A 20,451-nucleotide genomic window follows, 5' to 3' on the forward strand; every position below is an offset into this window, starting at 1 on the left:
TTTAACCATAAACAATCTATTTTTTTTGTTTTGAGAAATTATTTTGATGATTTTATCATTTCTGGAATATAATAATCAATTAATCATGCAGGGTTGTAAAGTGTAATTAAAAGACAAATGATTAACATATAGTTTGTAATTACATGTTTCTAGAAAATACTTGACTACTTGAGATATTTAAAATGAGATTTTCTCTTCATATTTGCATCGAAAGATTTTTTTATCCTTATTAAAGCTCCTCTGAACTCGTACTTGATGAAAAAATTAATGTGTGTCCTCGACTTTGACATCGCTATCATCAGGACCTCTAGTCTATCTCAGACTTTTCTTCTATCAGCTACTGTAATAGTGAGTGGCATATGGCCTTTATTTGTTCGAGAGCTTTGACAATTGAATAACCTTTCTACTCCTTATGACTAACACATTCTATGATAATTCTCTCTATATCTGTGCATGTCTTATTGTCCTCAAGACGGGAGACAATTAACTTCCAAAATGGCTTTTTGACTCTTGATGGAGTACAAAAGAGCATCTGAGAGGTATGGATTACCTACCAATAGTTTATTAATGAGCGCTACTATCCTTGGAGAGGCTAGTATGTAATCCAGTCTACTCGCTATTTTACTGAGTTTTACTAAGTTCTTTGTTATTGAAAAGTAAAACAATTTTGAATTAGCTGGAAACTGTTTGATTGAATATATCCAAATAAACTATCAAACAATATCCCAGAGGATCTGTGACTCTCTGAGTTTAATTCATGGATTTGTCAAAGGACATAATTACACCCCTGGAAGGTTAATAAGCCAGACGTTGTGCTTTTGTACTTCGTGTCAGGGAGGGAACATACCTCTAATGTTATCTGAATCTTCCACTCTAGTGTCCTACAATGTTATAGTATCAAACTTTTCTAGGACTTAGATATAATTAATGATTATCTTATTTATGCCTAGGTCTACATTCGAATTAATATTGCAAGAGAGGATGGACAGCATACTTAAAATTTCATTATTGAAGTGCTCGAAATATATTTAAATTCATCTATTTTTTGAGCTTGTATAAAAAATATAATCTCATATTTGTTTCTAATATACCCAATATATTTGCGTCGTCTTTCAAAGTTCTATCGCTGCGTTCATCATTCATTACTTTTTAATGCGAATTAATTATTCTCTTCCTCAATTGTTATTTAATGGAGAAATTATTTATTAGTTATTTTCAAGGCTCTATTAAGGAGGTTTTGTGGGTTGTGTCAATCCAGAGGTTAAGTAATCTATGGCCTTCCCTACATTGGTTTGTTTAGTTATATTTATTTTTCTTACTATGTCCGCCTATTAATATATTCAGGAAATATTATTTTTGTTTGATTGCATTTTTCTATTCTTTCAGGCATTTTTAACCTAGATGCATATTCTAGAGGGAAAATTGTGGGGAACTAAAGTAATTTTACTACCAATATTATCAGTTATTGTACATTGTACGTGCATGCCTTCCAAACTATAGAATGAATATTCGTTATTCTCTTGATAAATTTTCAGTGTATTTTTTTAACTCTAAAGATCTTAAACTTGGTATTTCTCTATCAATGGGTGAACAAAAAAAAATTACAAAACATGGACAAAAGATAACTACAATATTGAAAAAAGGGAATGTTGTCATTGATGTAATTGTATTAAAGCAATTCATATTTCAATGGAATAGCAAAAAAAGTTACTCATTTGAAAACATTATTCCTCAATATGTATGTAGAATTTAAATGGTCATATATATTACATAGACTGTAGTTGAAGAACAATCCAATCAACTTAAAACATAAGTTGAGTTTGTGATTTTTTGGTTGAGTGAAGTCCGTCTTCTTCAAAGTTCAAAACACAAAGTAAAAAAAATTGTCCATTGGTTTTAACTATATCTTTTTACTTAACATTTTACGTAATTTAAACCTTTAAAAAAATGGACAATCAAAAGTTTCATACTTTGGTTTTGAATATAATTGTAATAATTGTCGCTAATTTATCTATTTTTACCCATGTATGTTATTATAACTTTATTACATGAACAAAATGACACGATAATTCATTGAATGAAAATTCATTGTTCATTCATGATAGTAATAAAACGATACAAAAAAAATTGTTATTTTTAAAACTTTTAAAAAAAAAATAATGAATCAGAAATGTAATAAAGATATATTTTTTTTGGGGACAAGGGGACGGGACGTAGAAATTTGTTGGTTACGTCATAGATAGGCCAATTTTGTATGGTTTAAAGGGGGAGGGGGTCCTTCATACCTCCTGAAAGTGCGATATTTAATTATCAAAACACTGATTTCCAACTAAAAACAAGGATCAAATATGAAATTTGAGTCCCCAAGATGGTGTTTCATGATACAGCAGAGTAAAATAACTGAAAGCTGTTCCAATACCAATTCATTATTTTACTGTTAATATGCGTCATAACTTTAGTATAATTACTCTACCGGTGTATTCAACAACATTAACAATCCGTATTTTCAAATATCTCAAAGTTAAAAAAAACGTGGTAAAGAAACTCTGAGCGTACCTTAAAAAATGTTATCACCTAATAATGGATTAAAAAATGATATTTTCTAGTTTTTGCAGTTCTTCTATAGATAATCTGTAAAAGAAATGGCAAAATGTAGCAATTATTTCTCCTTTATCTTTTTTGTCACACTAATATATAGGTATTGTATATATTTAGATACAAAAAGCTATGTCCTACAATTTCACAAGAAGTTCTTGTTCATGAGCAAGCAACTTTAATAATGATTTTTTTCTTTGACAAATTGTAGAAATCAAATCTACATTTTTTTTTTAAAGTTTCAATCTCTAAAGTCTGATTTAACAAAACATGAGGCATAGTTAAATCTGTATTAAAATTATAATTTATAAAAATTATTGTTTGGAAATTATGCATAGGTCAATCAAATACTTAAACATTCAAATTTAATGATTAAAGTAGGTATATTTTATTGGTAATATAATAGATTATTAATCAACTGACCTACTTTACGACTATAAAGGGCTGATTCTTACATAAAATATCTTTTTAAAGACAATGATCAGAAATATATGTATGTTATCTGGTCTTTGAAACAAGAAAGGAGGATTCTCTATTTGGAAAATAACTTTTTCAAATGTAAGACTATAAAGTGTTACATATTAGGCGTAGAATAGACGGGTTTTCATTTTTTCAGGCGTTAGATGTTGCATTATAATTCTTGGAACAAAAAAACTTTTTATTTACAGTTGTTTAAAAAAAAATAATACAGTGTGCACTAGTTCGTAGAGTGCAAGAAGAAGTCTGGAGAGAAACTTATGATAATACTGAATTCACACCTTTGTTAACACAAGCTATATGTTATTTGATTTTGAAGTGAGAAAATGTATTACTGCTATACATAGAGAGGAGAATTTCAGTATTTATATTAATAATAGTCCAGGGAAAGTATTGTCAAATTATATTCAAACTAATATATTACTAGCGGTAATACCCAGCATTGCCCGGAGCTCTTAGGTGTAAGCTAAAATACAAACTTTACTTTAATAAAATAAAAGATTATAATTATAATTTAAAAAAATCACCCCTTGTTATCATACGCAGACTCACACCTACCTACTCACTCAATACTTAGACATTATCTCCTTAAGAACAAAAAACTAATACTAAGAAATTGAGAAATAAAAACTAATATGATTTCATCAAAAGTTAAATTATTTTTTTTTTTTTTTAATAAAGTACTTCCCATTTTTTTTTTAATATGAGTTGAACTCAACCCCTGTAAGATTTCATTTAGTGCTTTTTGTATATCATACTCCCTTTTTTTCTTTTAGGCTGTATTGGTATATGAATCAAGGAGCATATATGGCTAGATGGCTCTTAAGTTGAACAATTTTTCTTTTTAAAGACTTTTTCAAGACAGTTAGCAAGATTTTTCGCAGAAAAACAAATGTTCCACTTAATTCAGTCCAATTGTATCAACTCACTGATTACTCAAATTGTATCTCATACTCGCACAATGAAATAGCCTAATTCCTTTATGGAACATTCTTTTAGATTAAAGGATGCAAGATTTGATGTTTTATAAATACCCATGACTAGAACTTCGATTTATTAATAGGGATTATTTTATCATGCATTCTAAGAAAAATGAAACAAAAGTTGGGAGAATTCATAAACATTATTATTGAATGAACAAGAAAAAAAAAAGAACTATATGCACTAATCAATTTTCCTTTCCAAATTTTAAAACTATTATTTTTCTCAACTTTCTCCATCTCTACTAATCAACGATATCCTTGAATAGTTTTACAAAACTTTAAAAGCTCATTCTTAAAAACTTAATTTAATTTGTCTCAATCCTAAAAGCTCAACCTGTAATGTTAAAAAAAATCAAAATAATAAAGCTGAATTATACATTGGATACTCAAAATTTGATTGACCAAAAGATTTATATATCTTACAGTACGACGGAAGTTCCAATAATTGTGTATAAATAAGTACATCTGTAATTGCAAGTATTGCATAATTTGTTATAATCAAATAATAAATATTTTTTGAAATATAGCTTTTAATACGTACCTAAACTTAAATTTGGAAATTAATATTGCTAAATATGTCTGTCTCTAAATCTATTTTTCTGTAGGGACCTCACTTTTGAGTGTGCATTTATTATCTTAAAACTGTAAGACTACTCTTTAAAATATAACAATGTAGCAACGAGTATGTGTAATAAAGTACAGGGCGTCTTTGTAGTAAAAGAAAAGATAAAGGGGAGCACACACTTATATATTCTTTCTATAAATATTTGCATAGATATGAATGATTTATTATTACATGCAAAAGTGTGTGAAAAGATAAAAAATATGTAATTAAATTTAATATATAATTTACAATGAAATTAACATCTAATTGTATGTACCTTTAATTTATTCATTATTCTATTTTTCCAATATGCATAAATAATTCTTTTTAAATTTCATGTTTCCAAATTGATTTTTTTGACAAAGAAAATTGCGTCAAATATATATACATATTTTTTTTCAAATATATTATTTTAAAACAAATAAATAAATGCAAATGTTATATCAGGTTGGGTCTTTATTTCAATCCTTTAACAGAAATATTACAATTATCCCAATTAAGCCATGTATGCCCGATTCTGTTTAATAACTTTTTCCCGACGAGAATCCAACTTCATCATTCCCTTTTTGTAAAAGGCCTTGTCCTTATTGACCAAAAAACTGGGATAACCAACTTTCACAGGCCTCTATTGTAAAAACTAAAAGTTTTTTAAAAGAATAATTATTTGTTCATATTGTTTAGTACATTTATTCTGTTGCTTTTTGGTTTCATATATAATCTTTATCATCACCTTCTTATTAAGGTTATCATTTTATATGTACAAAACACATAAAAAATAAATGTGTCACATAAAAAAAATTAACATAAATAAGAACTTTAGTTTATAATTAATTACCTCTCTTTTAAAAACCGGTGTAATCAATATACCACAAGGTAAAAAAAATACAAAACAACAACATTATAGGTATTTGTATTGATTAACAATTTGAGCATTTTAGCAAATTTGTATTGATTCATTAATAACATAAAATATTAATTAGCTAACTAAATACCTAAGAAATATTTAAATTTTATTTACCTTGAATTTAATCAACCCAAAAAAAATTTATTTCAAGAAATTCTTAATTTATGAAGAGGTTTTGTGTTAAATAACACATTTGCGTATATAATACTTTTTTTCCTACCTTTTTTATTTGATTCCATTATTGTGAGTCAATTACGAATTTAAATGTCCACTATTTTTTTATTACTATTATTCACTCGTCGACACAGCTATAGTTATATAAGATCAAAAATTTTAAAATTACTGTAATTATAAATATACTAATAGGTAGAAACTTTACTTGATGGAATGCATCTTTATGAACTGAGTGAAAAGGTAAGAATAAATATTTTTTGTTCTTTTCAGGGGGGTGAGGATAAAATATCACTAAAAAAAGTAACACGTATAAACATAATTTAAACTATTAGTAACAATCCGTTATCGGATAAAGAACAGGTTAAGAATTCAAATCGACGTGCTCAGTACTAAATGATTATATATATATATATAAACAGGACAACCTTATTATTATTAAATAAAAACAAAAGAAATACTCCACTTAGCATTGGATTTGTATATTATATAAACTCGTAGGATTTCAGATTATGTTTTTATTTTTATTTCTGTCAGTGGTAGTTTTACAATACCAGTGTTTATCAAGGTTTTGTTTGCTACTCCCTGAATCACCATCGTTTGGAATTTAATTATTTTAATGCCTGCAATTTCTTATTTACAAAACCTTGATCAGAAAGAACCCAAAACCATGAGTAATGGAAAATTGTTCCTATAATACCCACAAATGAAGATGAATTAGCTATTTACGTCGAAGGAGAGAGAAAAAACCGTTGATAAGAAGATAATTAACAGGTTTTAAACAAAACTTGGTGTTTTTTTTATAAAAAAAAAGTAACGGTAGATTAAAAAGGAGTAACAGGTAGATTTTAGTTGAAAAAGTAATCTAATGAGAAATTTTATTTTTTCAGTTCATATATATATTTTTAAGTATTCCTTTTTCTTTCTAGTAATTTCCAGTGGATGTAAATAACTGATTGCACGATGTAACGACACTTTTGTGCTCGGGGTTTAAAAGTTATTTTACATAATATGTCAAATAAAATGGATACAAAACTTTTGCGGTATACAGATTATTATTATTTTATTGAGCATACTGAATATTAAAACTCATTATAATGAGAATAAGTATATGAAAGAAAAAAAAACAAGTGAAAACTATAGAACAATGTCTGTAGTTATTAAAAACTATGTATTTTGTTCTTCACTTGAGAAAATCCTGTGCAACTAAGAAAATGGAATGGCGCCAGATTGGTTATTTATATATTTCGAAAAGCAAATCGTTGAATTTCTCTGTCATTTTCTTCCACTTTTGTGAGATTATCTTGATCCATTTTTACACGAATGTGTTATGATAGCAATGGAATAACACTTTGTAGAATTTATTGAAGATCGTTAGAGGTAAGTAGATTAATACAATAACGTATCGTCCCAAAATACAGAGTCCATGGACCTTGCCTGATGTCTGTTGTATCTTCAGACCCTTAGATAGTATTTCTCCCTTTCCACTTGCATTATATATATTTTTTTTTTTTTGTCTGTTGTGATGAATCCATGTTCTATTCATTGTTATATATCTATAAAAAAAATCATTTTTGTCTATTATTTACAAATTTAAACAACACTCTGAATAATTTCTTTTTTTTTTGTTCTGCTCTGAACAAATGCTGCAGTCAGCTGCAATTTTTTTTTTCATACTAACAGTTTTAAACTGCATACAACTTTTGAACGTTTTTAATGCATTTTTCAAAACTGTTCTAAGGGCGAACATAGCAATTTTCATAATTGTTTGGTTGTTTTCAGAATGGCCTTGGTGCTTTGCGTCATTGTTGGTTCTTTTATGGCAGGGGTCACCAATCTATGGCCTGGGAACCAGTGATGGCACGTGGGGGCATATTCACTGGTACACGCAAATTATAACATATTCATGTAGTTTGTGTATTTCTTTTTACCATTATTGTTGATAGTGGCCCACTCATTCATTCAAAATGTTGAAGTTGGCACTCCATGTCTCAAAGGTTGACTATCCCTATTCATTAGGATTAAATATCCAGAAAAAGGGTTGTTTTTTATGTTTTTTTCAGTAAAGTATACATAACATAAAAAAAAAAGTATAATAACAAAGCATGGAGTCAATATTATTTACATTAAAAAAATTTATTAAAAAAGAAATCTGACAAAATTATACAATTTTTTTAACATCTTTTTTTATGAGTGAAATCCTTCACAAATGCAATAATGTAATACATATAAGGATGGTGAAAGCAAAAGGGAGGGGGCACACATACATTAATGTATTTTTCAAAATATCAAGTTGTTTATCTTTTTGTATCTATTATTCGTATGAATATATTCATATTTTTCCTTTAATATAAATACAACATTATATTTGAATATAAATGGATATATAAAAGAGAGAGAAAAAGATGAATTTTTTGGAAGAGAGTATAAACCATCAGTACTTATGATGAAATCCATTTTACTTGTATGTAAATTCATATGTACCAAAAATATGATTATTTGCTTATTTTATAATAATGTCAGTTTGAGAAATTTTCTGTAATATGAGTTGTGAATAGTGATGTAAATTGGGTTTTTTTTTTTTGATTTTTTATCATATCTTTATTTCAATTATTCAATCGTATCTACAAGTTATTTGTTATAATTTCCCCCATCAAATAAATATTAACTATTACAAGGAAATATCAACCTATTAGCGTTGTATGTAAAAAGAGGGAAACCAACAATATTTCTCAATATTAATATCTAAAAAAAATCAAAAACACCAACGGAAGCGATCGTGCATCGTCATTGAGAATCTTTTAATTAATAGATATTATATGGGTGAGTATCGTTCTAAAAACTAAAGTATTATGTAAAAACTATAATATTGTTTTCTTGTTCAATAAAATTAGGTTATGGTGTTTTGTCATTGCATCAAGTTGAAATCAAATCATTGGAAGCAATCTCTTGGAGCTCCTTCGTCACAGCCGTCACAAATCCTTTGTTTTTATTCATACTCTTCACCATCGCTGCAACTACCATCATATAGAATTTTACAATGAATTTCTTAGCTGATGCATACCTCTCATTATCCCTTACTTAATTTCCAGAATAATTGAACAAATTTTCTTCCGGCGTTCCTAAGTTTCCAACATAGAATGATCCTGATGCAATTTTATATCTGTTCAGTATTTGGCTCGAAGTTACAATATCCTTGTCATAGCTTCTCATTTACCGTGATCAGACTTTTTGCTATCCTTTGGCAAAAAAAAAAAAAAAAAATCCCTGAAGAAAAATTTTCCGAATTGACTTATTGGCAAAGGACCATTTGGCCGAAAATTTATATAAAATTTATTAATTTATACGATAGTATATTTTAATTCCATTTAAAATTTCCTTCGATATGTTTATTTTTATATATTTTTTACTTTTCTGTGCCGATATATATAAATAAATAAAGATCTTGCTGTAGAGAAAATAAAAAATTGATAGTATGATAAATAGTTATTTTTCATATACTATATATGTCATATATGTATGTCAATTATTGAGTGTTCTTTTGAAGAAAAATATTTTACATTCATCAATAAACATTATATAAGAACGAATTCTACCTATGACATATAGTTTATCAACCATACCTATTTATCATATTATGACTTTAAATGGAATTAAAATACGTAATCGTATATATCAATAAATTTCATTTCATTTTTTTGACCAAATGTCCCAAATAGTACTTTGGTAAAATGTAGATTCGGCAAATTGTCCATCGGCAAAAATGTTTTCATCGAATTGTCCTAGAACCAGAATTTACCTATTTAGCTCATCGGTATCAATGAAGTTGATCTATTTTCAACCTATGTTGGTGAACTTGGATTTTCTGTACTCCGAATTTTATAAAATCTCTATACAATAGATTTTATTGCTGGAACTTTTAGAATGTGGCGAAACTTAATTTAGAATATATGAAACTCTTTGCGGTTATAAAAATATATTTTCTTGTAATAATTTGTAAATTTTACCATTTTTAATACTTTGATAAATTTATACTCTTTTAAGTTGTTATTTGCTTTTTTTACTTCCTTTTTTTAATTTAAGGTGTATGAGTATCTACAAATGTAACATCAGCTACTATTCAATATATGACACTCAACTTCATCAAAATTGATTAATACATTTTTGCTAACTAAAATTTGTTAAAAATTAATAATATTTCATAAATATTTGTATTGAAAACAAAATTATATTATTAAAAAATCAATTAATCAAATGTTTGAACAATAAAAATTGCAAATTATATTTTGTTGTTCAGAGTAAATTATTAAAAGAATATTATGTATGCATTTAAATTGATATTTACGAGTGCAAAAGGGATGAATAGTTTGGAAAATCTTGACATATTTAAATAGTAATGTAATTTGTGTCAATCAACAAGGTATCTGTTACCATTTTTACTTGGATATAACTATTGTATATATTTATTTTCCATGTAACTTCTCGTATATAATATAATCAGATACATATACACCATCCAACATGGTGCTGGAGCGGAAAAGAATCTATTAATAAGGATTTGAGTGTTAAGTGTTGAAAGAGGATATCATTGATAAAGGACAACTACACTCTTTCTATGAACACTTCTAGAATTATATTTAGTGCAGTTAAATTTAAATTACAAAGACATCATAATCACCAAAGTAATTCCAGGATTTCCTTCTTCAATACTCTTTACAGATAACTAGACCTACATTGAAATCCTTCTTTCTTCATACATTTCTACTCGTGAACTTTACTTTACACTCATCTACTACATTCATTGTATATATATATATATTTTATTTATTATCTTTCATCCCAATGTTTCAGCCATTTTTATAAAAAAATTTAAAATATAACAAAAGAAAAAAAAAACCAATTAATAATTAATAGGACATAAGATAGGTTTAACTAATATAAAAGGATATTACACACAAATAATTTGTTTATATTTAGAGAAACTTGTCAAAAGATAATTTAACACTCCTCTACAGATAAAATTCTTATGAAAGAAGTTACCAATGACTTGACTACATGCTTGAATAATTTAATATATGTAATTAAGCTTGTTATTACTCTAAATCTAGGTCCAGAACCTAATACAAGTCTCCAGAACCTCAATACAAATCCCCAAAACCTCAATTCAAAACTCCTGGAATAAACAGTTACATATCTCCTGAACCACATTCACATATAAATATAGATGTGATACATTATTGGGAAACTTCAGTAATATTACATATTCTTCATGGGAAACTTCAACTCCTAATTCACTCAAAAGGTACAAGTGCCAAATTTACAAATTCAAGGAAACTCCATCTCATCTACTATATGATTAGGAAACTTCAGTAAAGTTAAATATTTTTCATGGGAAACTTTAACTCCCAATTCACTCAAAAAATAAGAGTGCCTAATTTATGTATTCCAGAAAAACTCCATCTCAACTTATATTTTACTTATATAATTTGAAAGCAATTAAGGATCCTTTGTTGAAAATACAACTTAAGGATGGACAAGTCTTCAAATGTTAACGCCCCTCAAGATTCCAATATACTATGAGGACAGTCGAAACAAACGATGGGATAGGGATATATTCTGTACTCTTAAGCACTCCTACGAAGTCATTATTAATGGAAGAAACTACTGCGAAACCCAAGACATAATGAATAATATTTTCTTCAATTATTGCGGTTTATCTGTATTTATATAAAAGAGAGAAAGTGTTTGTGTGTAAATGTCTTCTATACTTTCCCATACTTTTTCTATTTTTTGTTCTATTTCTTTTTTTATTGGGAGGCTGAAATTTTGCGAGGATAAGACTTTGTAGATTACAAGAGAATTACAATTATCAGGATCTTTTTCGACAACAATGAAACATTGATATTGTAATTATTAGTATATATAGAGGTATTTCCTTAATACTTTTTTTAATTTTCTCAACTAATTTGACCATTTTCAATGTGATTTCCCTCTCCCTCCTTAGCCCGAGCAACGCTGGCTAACCCATACCCTTAGTTAGTATATATATAAATGTTATTAATATATATTGAGGAGGATATATTGACAGTTTATTGACTGGTATATATTTCTTTTATTTGTACCTTCTCGTTTAATATATAAAACGTTTTAACCTAGTTCACTAACGAAGGGTTACACAAGCGTTAGGTCTCAAATTCAAACTCCTAAATTTGTCCAATTTATAAATAAAAACTTTAATGTTTTGAATTTTATGACTTCAAAGCTGACTTAGTCAGCTAATTTCAGTTTCGTCTTACCTTCGTCTCGTCTTTTCATTGTCAGCCAATAGGCTTCGTCGGTTATTAGTCTTCATCAGCTTCCGTCTTCTTCATTGTTTCGTCTGCGTTATAAATTGTCTTGGTCAGACATCGCCATTATTTCGTCATAGTTATCTTTTATTTCGTCTTTTTCTCGTCTTCGTCAGAGTTTCGTCTTCGTCAAAGTTTTGTCTTTGTCAGAATTTTGTGTTCGTCACCGTTTCGCTTTCGTCATGATTTTTGTCTTCGTCAAAGTTTCGTCTTTGTCAGAGTTTCCTATGCATTGGAAACGATTTTTCTAGTTTTATTTTTATTTTCTTAGTAATAAATAACATTTAAAAAAAAATATTTTTAAAGTACAATTGAATTATTTTATTTATTTACTTTTTTTGTCCACAAGTTGGGCTCATAACCCAACCCCAATTCATTATTTTTTTATGACTTCTAGAGTATAAACAATTTTTTATTTTAATTATATGATCCATTCGACTTCCTACTGGGTTTGCAAAGGTGCAAGGGGTGGACTGGAGGGTATGTAGCCCTCCCCAAATTTAGGATTTTTTGTCTTTTATTAAAAGTTTGTTTTCGTTATTCTGGTAAATTATGCAGCATACTAAATAAATTTAACACTTACGATTGTTTTCCAAAAATTGATTTCTTTCTGTGTAGCTATAGATTTAAAAAAAAATTTTAATATCTGAAATTTAACTTTTTAAATTTTCTTCCTGAAATTGAAATATTATGTGAGTAGGGCTTTGGATTATTTTTTCCCAAAAATTTATTTTTCCGTTAATAGCTTTGGATTTTTGAAATTTTTTCAAAAAAAAATAATTATTTTTGGTTAGCTTTGGGTTTTTGATTATTTTCTAAGAAAAAAAAAATTGTGAATAGCTTTATATTTTTAAAATATGTTCAAAAATTTTTAATTTTTTTCAAAAAATTCCAGAAATCAAGCCACCCTCAAAATATAATCCTGCAGACGCCCCTGGGTCTTCATCAAGAATTGGGGCTCTGGCCTAAAAACGTTTAAAGGCCAAATAGCATTGAATGAATAGCATGTTGAAGTTAAAAAGTTAAATATTCAAAATCCATTAAATTTTAGTTAACTTTGTTAATTATTCACGAATCTGTGACAAAAATTTTTTTTTACATACATTCTCATTCTTCGTGGCAAGTGTTTCTTTTTATTTGTATTCGTAGTCGTAATAGACGAATAATTACGTATTTAATTTATTTGGTGTTCCATAATTTATTAATTACACTGTCCAACATCAAAAATGGTACAAAAACAATATATACTCAATTTAATAGAGTTTGATCCCTTGACGCCAAATATGCCCTTATTTTTTCTTTCAAAGCCTCGTAGCCTTCGGGGAAAAGCCAAATGCTTATATATTTTTTTTATTGGGGGGCTATTTTTAAGGTTCAAAGCTGTTTTAAGCCCTCGGGATTGAAGATAATGATATGTTATGTTGATATATTGTAAAATCAAATATTAAAAAAAACCAAGTGTTAAAAATTTTTAAAACCATTTCTTAAATGGCTTATATAACTCTAACTATCATGGTTAAAAGTGGAAAATATAAACTTTTTATTCAAAGGATCATTGCTTCAAGAGATATAGATTCAAAAAGTTTAAAAGCCTCTCATTGGATAGTTGAAAGTATGAACTTTAATTGAAAAAAAAGAGCACTCCAATAACGCTCTATATCGTTGTCAATTTGAAATAAGGCTACGACAATCTTTCAAAGATAAACATCATTTTTGAATCTTCATAATAAATTCCATATTTATTGGTATGCCCCAGCTAAATGAGATAGAAACAAAGAGAGAAAAAAAGAAAATACAATTTGTTATAAGATATATCTCAATGTGTATAAATAAATTTGTTTCTATCTTTTCTAGCTGGGGGCTTATCTCAAATTGACAACAATATAGAGGGTTTTTGGGAGGCTCTTTTTAAAAAGTTTAATCATAATTGATTATTGTTATATTCGTGGCTTTTTCCTGAGATCGCCCCCCCCCCCTCTCTTCCAAAATAAGAAAAACATTGAAGGGGTATTTAATGAAAGATACCTGATGTAGACTCATTACCAAATATTATCTAGTGAGTAAATCAGCATTTTATGAGGTCCTAATAACAATATTGCATAACACCTGGGCCTTCAATGAATTAATTCAAATGAATTAAACACGTAAATATTCGCGTACTACGACCATGAATACAAAGAAAAGAGGACACGGATACCAAAGAATGAGAATGTCTGTAAGAAAAATAATATTTTTTCTCACAAAATCATGAATGATTCACGAGGGACTAAAATTTATCAGATTTTGTATATTTTACTTTACAAATATCAGAAATGTGATTTTGCTATTTATATTTATGCCTCTTAAACATTTCTAAGTCTGAGCTCCCCATTCTTGATGCTGACCACCTTTGCAAGCACAATAGGAAGTGAAATTGATCATATAAGCAAAATTTTTAGATAAACTCTAGAGGTCATATCTCAAAACAGTAAATTAGCTTTGGGTTATGAGCTCACTACCTGCTCCTCAGAAAAAGTAAATAGAGTCTCACATTAGGAGTTCACTCGCTAATTAAAACAATTTGACGGTGGGTTATGAACTTACGTCGAGCCATACTAATATATTGCACAACTTCTGGGCTGATAAAATTAAATATGTTGCGGGCAATGTGGAAAATCGGGCATTTTGCAAAATGCTGGTCCAAAAGTTGGATCGTTACCCACCACCACCGCTTCCCTGAGCATCAATGAGCCCTTTTGATATCCTATAATGCACCCCAGCCCAGGGATTGTGCCAGTGAATCGCTAGTCCAAAAGGTCGATCATTAGCCACCACCACCGCTTCATTGAGCATTAAGAATCCCTTCAAATAGTTTATTATAGCCCTAGAACCACAGATTGTGTAAGTGAACTTGTGTATGGAAATCCCCATCACTCACAATCTCAGAAGTCATATAAGAGAGCAAATGGAGACATTCAAAACATTCTTTTGATGTGGCAACAAGACAAGTAAGTTGGGTTATGTATAGTGGTTTGTTCAGTATGACATGTTCCTAGTGTTGACCTTGGAAAAGCAGATTCCCACTACGTCATGGCTGTTGTGATCCATGTAGTAGTTAACATGTATTAAAGATTATGGACAAAAAATGATGTATTAAAACAGCTCAATGTAAGAAAGCAGTCTGAGCCTTGCAAAGAGTCATTCCTCAGTGTTGATTGAAGTTACAGAAAGAAGGAAGTTACATTTCGACTGACCACATCAATTCTGTCTGATAAAAATGAATAAGGCTTCAAATGGTGCAATTGTACAGAATCCAAACAAATAAGTTCATCTGCCAAAAAAGGACACGTTTGTAAATGCAAATGCCATAATTAAACAACATGTAGGAAGAGTAGTTTATTTCGGTGATTGTATTTATGTTTAAGATATATTTAGGTAAAATTAGTTATGTAAGGGGATCTTTTAAATTATTACAATTGATGTTTAGAAGTATATTTAAATAAGTTTTTTGTTTATGTCTATTTTGACAAAATAATAATATTTATAAGAAATATATGACTGGGTAGTTCGAATATTATGAAATAGAATCAATAATTCTAATGTAAATTTGTATTAAATCTTTACTTGTTGCTGTAGTCATCCTGATATCCCCAAATTATATCACGTCCATTCAAATTGCTCACCTTTTTGGGTTAAATTTTAGTATTAAAAAAAACTTAACCAATCTTTGGATGCAGAGGAGCTGCATCCCGGTGTAAACTACTACCAAATTTAAACATACCCTTACGGAAACCACTAAGTATAATACCAAAAAAAGTTCTGCGAATAACAACCCACCTTTTCGACCAGGATTCACTTGTACAACCCTTGAGCGGGGGTGTATTATAGGGATAATGCTTAATACTCAAGGAACCGGTGGTGATGGATAATGATCAACTTTTGAACCTGCGATTATTTTGTACAACCCGTATGTGGGGTGTATTAAAGGATATCAAAAGGGGTCTTTCATACTCAGGGAAGTGGAATAGTGTGGGTAAGGATCCACTGTTTGGACCAGTGGTTCACTTGTAAAACCGAGTTGTTTGATAATATATTAGAAAAGGGTTCTTGATACTAAGGATAGTGATGGATATAGGTTTGGATCCCTCTTAGTGACCAGCTGTCCACCTGCATAACATATTGGCCTAGGTACATTTTAGAAAATAGAGTTGAGACTCTCGTGACATTTTCTTATCATATAATAGTTTGACTAAGTGAACACCATATCTATTTCAATGGAAATATACAAGAGTATCAAATTGATAGCAATCAAATTGTATCATATTCAAATCCTTAACGAACAAATTGCTTAGCATTGAATTGTTTAATAATCAAATTACCCACAATCGTTTCATCTGACAATCTAAATGAAGTTAAAATTACTATTGACTACTCGATTGGAAAATTTATAATTTGATCGGTCATTTTGCACATTGCACATTGTCGGTAACACATTACATAGACACTTAATTATTAATTAAATTTAATAGTTTTTAATAAAAAAATTTGTGTTATGAGTTTGTTGTAAGACCATGGGGTAATGTTGCACGAACCATCAGTATCAGTAATTGCATTGATATTTTTTGGTTCGTAATCATAAGTCATTAGTTTTTTTCAGAGTTTTGTCAGTGTCATAATAAAATCTTCCTCAAACATCGTCATTGTTACGTCGTAGTTATCTTTTATTTCGTCTTCGTCAGAGTTTCGTCTTTGCTTCGTCTTCTTCATGATTTTTGGTAGATTTTGTCTTTATCTCGTCTTCGCTATGAAAAAAAAGTTTGGTTAAACAAAAGATTTCGTCCTGTCAGGCTTGACGATGTTAACAATGCTTCAATGGTATACATAAATGTACATTGTACGTCTATAATATAAAATACAAAATCTATGGAAATAAAAATATTTTACAATGTTTATACTTTGTTTCCACATCATAAAATTGCTTCCAATCTCAAACTATCCAAATTACTTTACATTGGTTTTATGAGGGAGGGTGGAACTCGTAGTCACTGATTTTTTTTCAGATTAATTCCTGAAAACCATATTTGTTATTTTCTTCAAGTATTAATTTTTACAATATGTGATGGAATAACAAAATTCTGATATTTAAATGAGGCTTTAATTTGCACTTATTTTTAGGGTCTAAAAGTTTTTTTAAGTGGAAAAACTGGCATTATTAAAAAAAAAGAGCTACTTCACAACTTCCATATTTATAAAGTTTCATTAATTAAAAAAAAGGACGTCTTTTCTTTTTCACATCACTAATAATTTGTAAGCTCTGACTGATTTATAATTTTCATATTATCTATGATCAGTAAATTTAATTTGCTTGGTGAAATATTATTATTTGCTTATCACAAATATTTAGTTTCAACTGTTTCGTTCTATTAGTGCATAATCACATTTTTAAAAAAAATTGGTTTCTTTACTTCTTTTCTTCTCCGTACTACAGGTAATTAATTATTTTTTTGAAATATTACATTATTTGTTTTTCTTTTTATTAATTTATATTATGGATCTCCATTTTTGTATTTAAAAAAACCTAATTAGAGTATAATTTGTAATGGATTAGAAATTTGAAAACACCAAGTTCTTAAATTTCTTCCATTTACATTATTTCAAATTTTTCTCTGAGTGTTAGAGCTATTTTTAACCATTTTGAGTTTTGTTTATTCAAACGCCATAAAAGTATTTCATATTACAGTTTTGCTATAAGAAATCAACCCGAAAATGTAATTATATTATACAAAGGGAGGAAATACTTTGACCAAACTAAGATATTTGACACAGAAGTTAACTTTACTTAAATATTTAATTTAGTATCAAAATCTTCCTTTTTTTCTTATATAAAAACTAACTTATTTAATTTATTCATTTTTACGATAAATGAATAATTTAACCCCTCCAAGGTACAGATTTTGAAAAAAAAAAAATTATGTTTAGAAAATTTAATAAAATTTCATCTTTTAGATATTAATATTTTCATTTATTTTAAACCATGTTTAATTTGTATCAATTTAATAGATATTTTCATAAATTTTATTCATTGTATAGCAACAGCACAATCACTTATTATTTTATTTGGAAACAGGTAATTGATGTCCCAAACGTTCATTTATCAAGATACTGGTAATTTTTTATGTGTGTGATAGCTTAAAGTTATTCATTAAATGCTAATTCGACTCTGATATAAGAAATAATTACATTTATTTAGTTTAAGCCATTAATTAAAACAACTAGTTAATTATTTGTTTATTGAAAAAGACTTACTATACACAATTTATCTACATTTATATCATATATTTGACCACTTACCCGTCAGCTTAAATAATCAAAGATTGCAAGTTTTGAGACAAAATTAACATTAATTTTATACTCTCTGCAAAAGTAAATATCTTTACAGGAACAAACATTTACAAAAAGAAGGAACGCAAAAAAAATGATTTTTATATTTTCTTTTTTTTACAAAAAAATGGTACGAAGAATATTCGGCTTTATATGATCGAATTACAAAAAACACAAAAAAATATTTGACCTATAATAAATTAGAATTTTATTCTAATTTTAATTAATTTCTTTTACATGGGACAAAGTCGTCGTTGTTTTCTTCTATGATACAATTATAAAATTACCACTTTTCATCTTTTTAAATTTAACAGCAACAAGACAATCTTCTTCGACAAGAGTGTTTTACTTTCTTAATTAAGACGACCAAGCTTTTTCACTACGCCTAAGTTTTACATAGTTAAATAGTCATAACTTTTTCATTGAGCATTATATCAGGCAGACGCTTAACTGTTAGCCGTGTTCAGGTCAAATGTTGCATTTTGGAATATTGCTGACGATTCAACGTAGAAATCGAACCAGATATAAAGACACTACACACAGTTTTATTTCCTTTGGCGCGAATACATCAATTCTTCTGAAATTTCCCTAATTAAACCAAAATAATCCTTTATAGATTCTTTTTGCTTTTCTGGTCTCGTAGTTAGAAAATAAGGAGTAAAAATTGGATTAAGAATTTTAACATACATTACAACTACATAAATTCGTATCGTCAGAGTCTTCAATCAACTCATAAATCAACAAACTTAATAACTTTTCAATGTCTCTACTCCTTCGTAGCTTCGGTCAAATTGAGATCAAGGTCCACTTCTCTTGTTCCCCATGCACCCTCCATTATGTAATTTATTCGTAATATTAATTTACTTATTGTACATAGGGACAATAGTAATTCCAAAGCTTTAAATAATATACATCAGAATGGCCGTACAACAAAAAGTAACAATCATAATATCATATTATAATAGGCTTATATTTATTTTAAATCTCCTATTTGAGGTACAGTATGGCTTTAGATATGACAATCAATCAATATTTCATTAACTTCTACTATCAGAAGATTTTCATGATTAATAATGTATCAGTTAAAGGTATTTATAATAACCTTAATCATCGAGGTCTTAATAGTTTCATCCAAACATGTGTCTAACTAGAATAAGAAATTTATTTAATAAAAAAAAGATACTTATTTGAGTTATATATCTCAATTTGTTCCAAAGTGATGGTCAACGATGAGTTTTTAACGTTATCTGTACCTTGAACTTTCAAAATGTAACTGACTCTTAGTGGTTATACATACTATCTTCCTTCAAAATTTTACTTAAATCAGTCGGTAACTTTTTCCGTAACCCTGCTTACAAAAAAACAAAAATCTCCCTTGAACTTCATTGGTAGAGGTAATTACATTTAATGAACAATAGGTAAAGTTTAAGAATCCGGAGGTAATTCCATTTTGAAAAAATGAAAAAGCTACAAACTTATATTTGTTGACTATTGTTATGTCCAAGGGCGTTGATCACTTTTATCATTTGGGGGCTTATCCCCAAAAAATACCGACAAACGTCCAATACTATTTCGTATAAAAATTGATTTATTATATATGAATATATGTTTTGTTTTTTTAGTGCCTCCAAAAAGAGCCTAGCTACGCTAATGGTTATGTCAATCTACATTTTACACAGTCTCATTTTCGGATTATTTTTTTTTTTTTTTTCCAGGAATCATCAATTTTAGGCGCTGTACAAACCACCTTTTTATTTAATAAATATGTTTTTCAACGAGGAAAATTGTCAATCACAGTTTTGTAAATATCTGTAGCAGAAAATATATTTTATATATTAACTCGTAAAAGTACGATCTAATGTACATATACATTAAGTAATTCACTGAAATAAAATGAAACAAAAAGACAGAAAAAGTTGTATTCAAGGGACACGGAAGGAGAAACAAAATGAAAGGAACCTTTTTACCTCGATAAAAGGAAAAGTTCCTGTAAAATGTTTGTAAAGTTCA

The sequence above is a fragment of the Lepeophtheirus salmonis genome, chromosome 4 (assembly GCF_016086655.4).
Source record: "Lepeophtheirus salmonis chromosome 4, UVic_Lsal_1.4, whole genome shotgun sequence".
In the NCBI taxonomy this organism is placed as follows: Eukaryota; Metazoa; Arthropoda; class Copepoda; order Siphonostomatoida; family Caligidae; genus Lepeophtheirus; species Lepeophtheirus salmonis.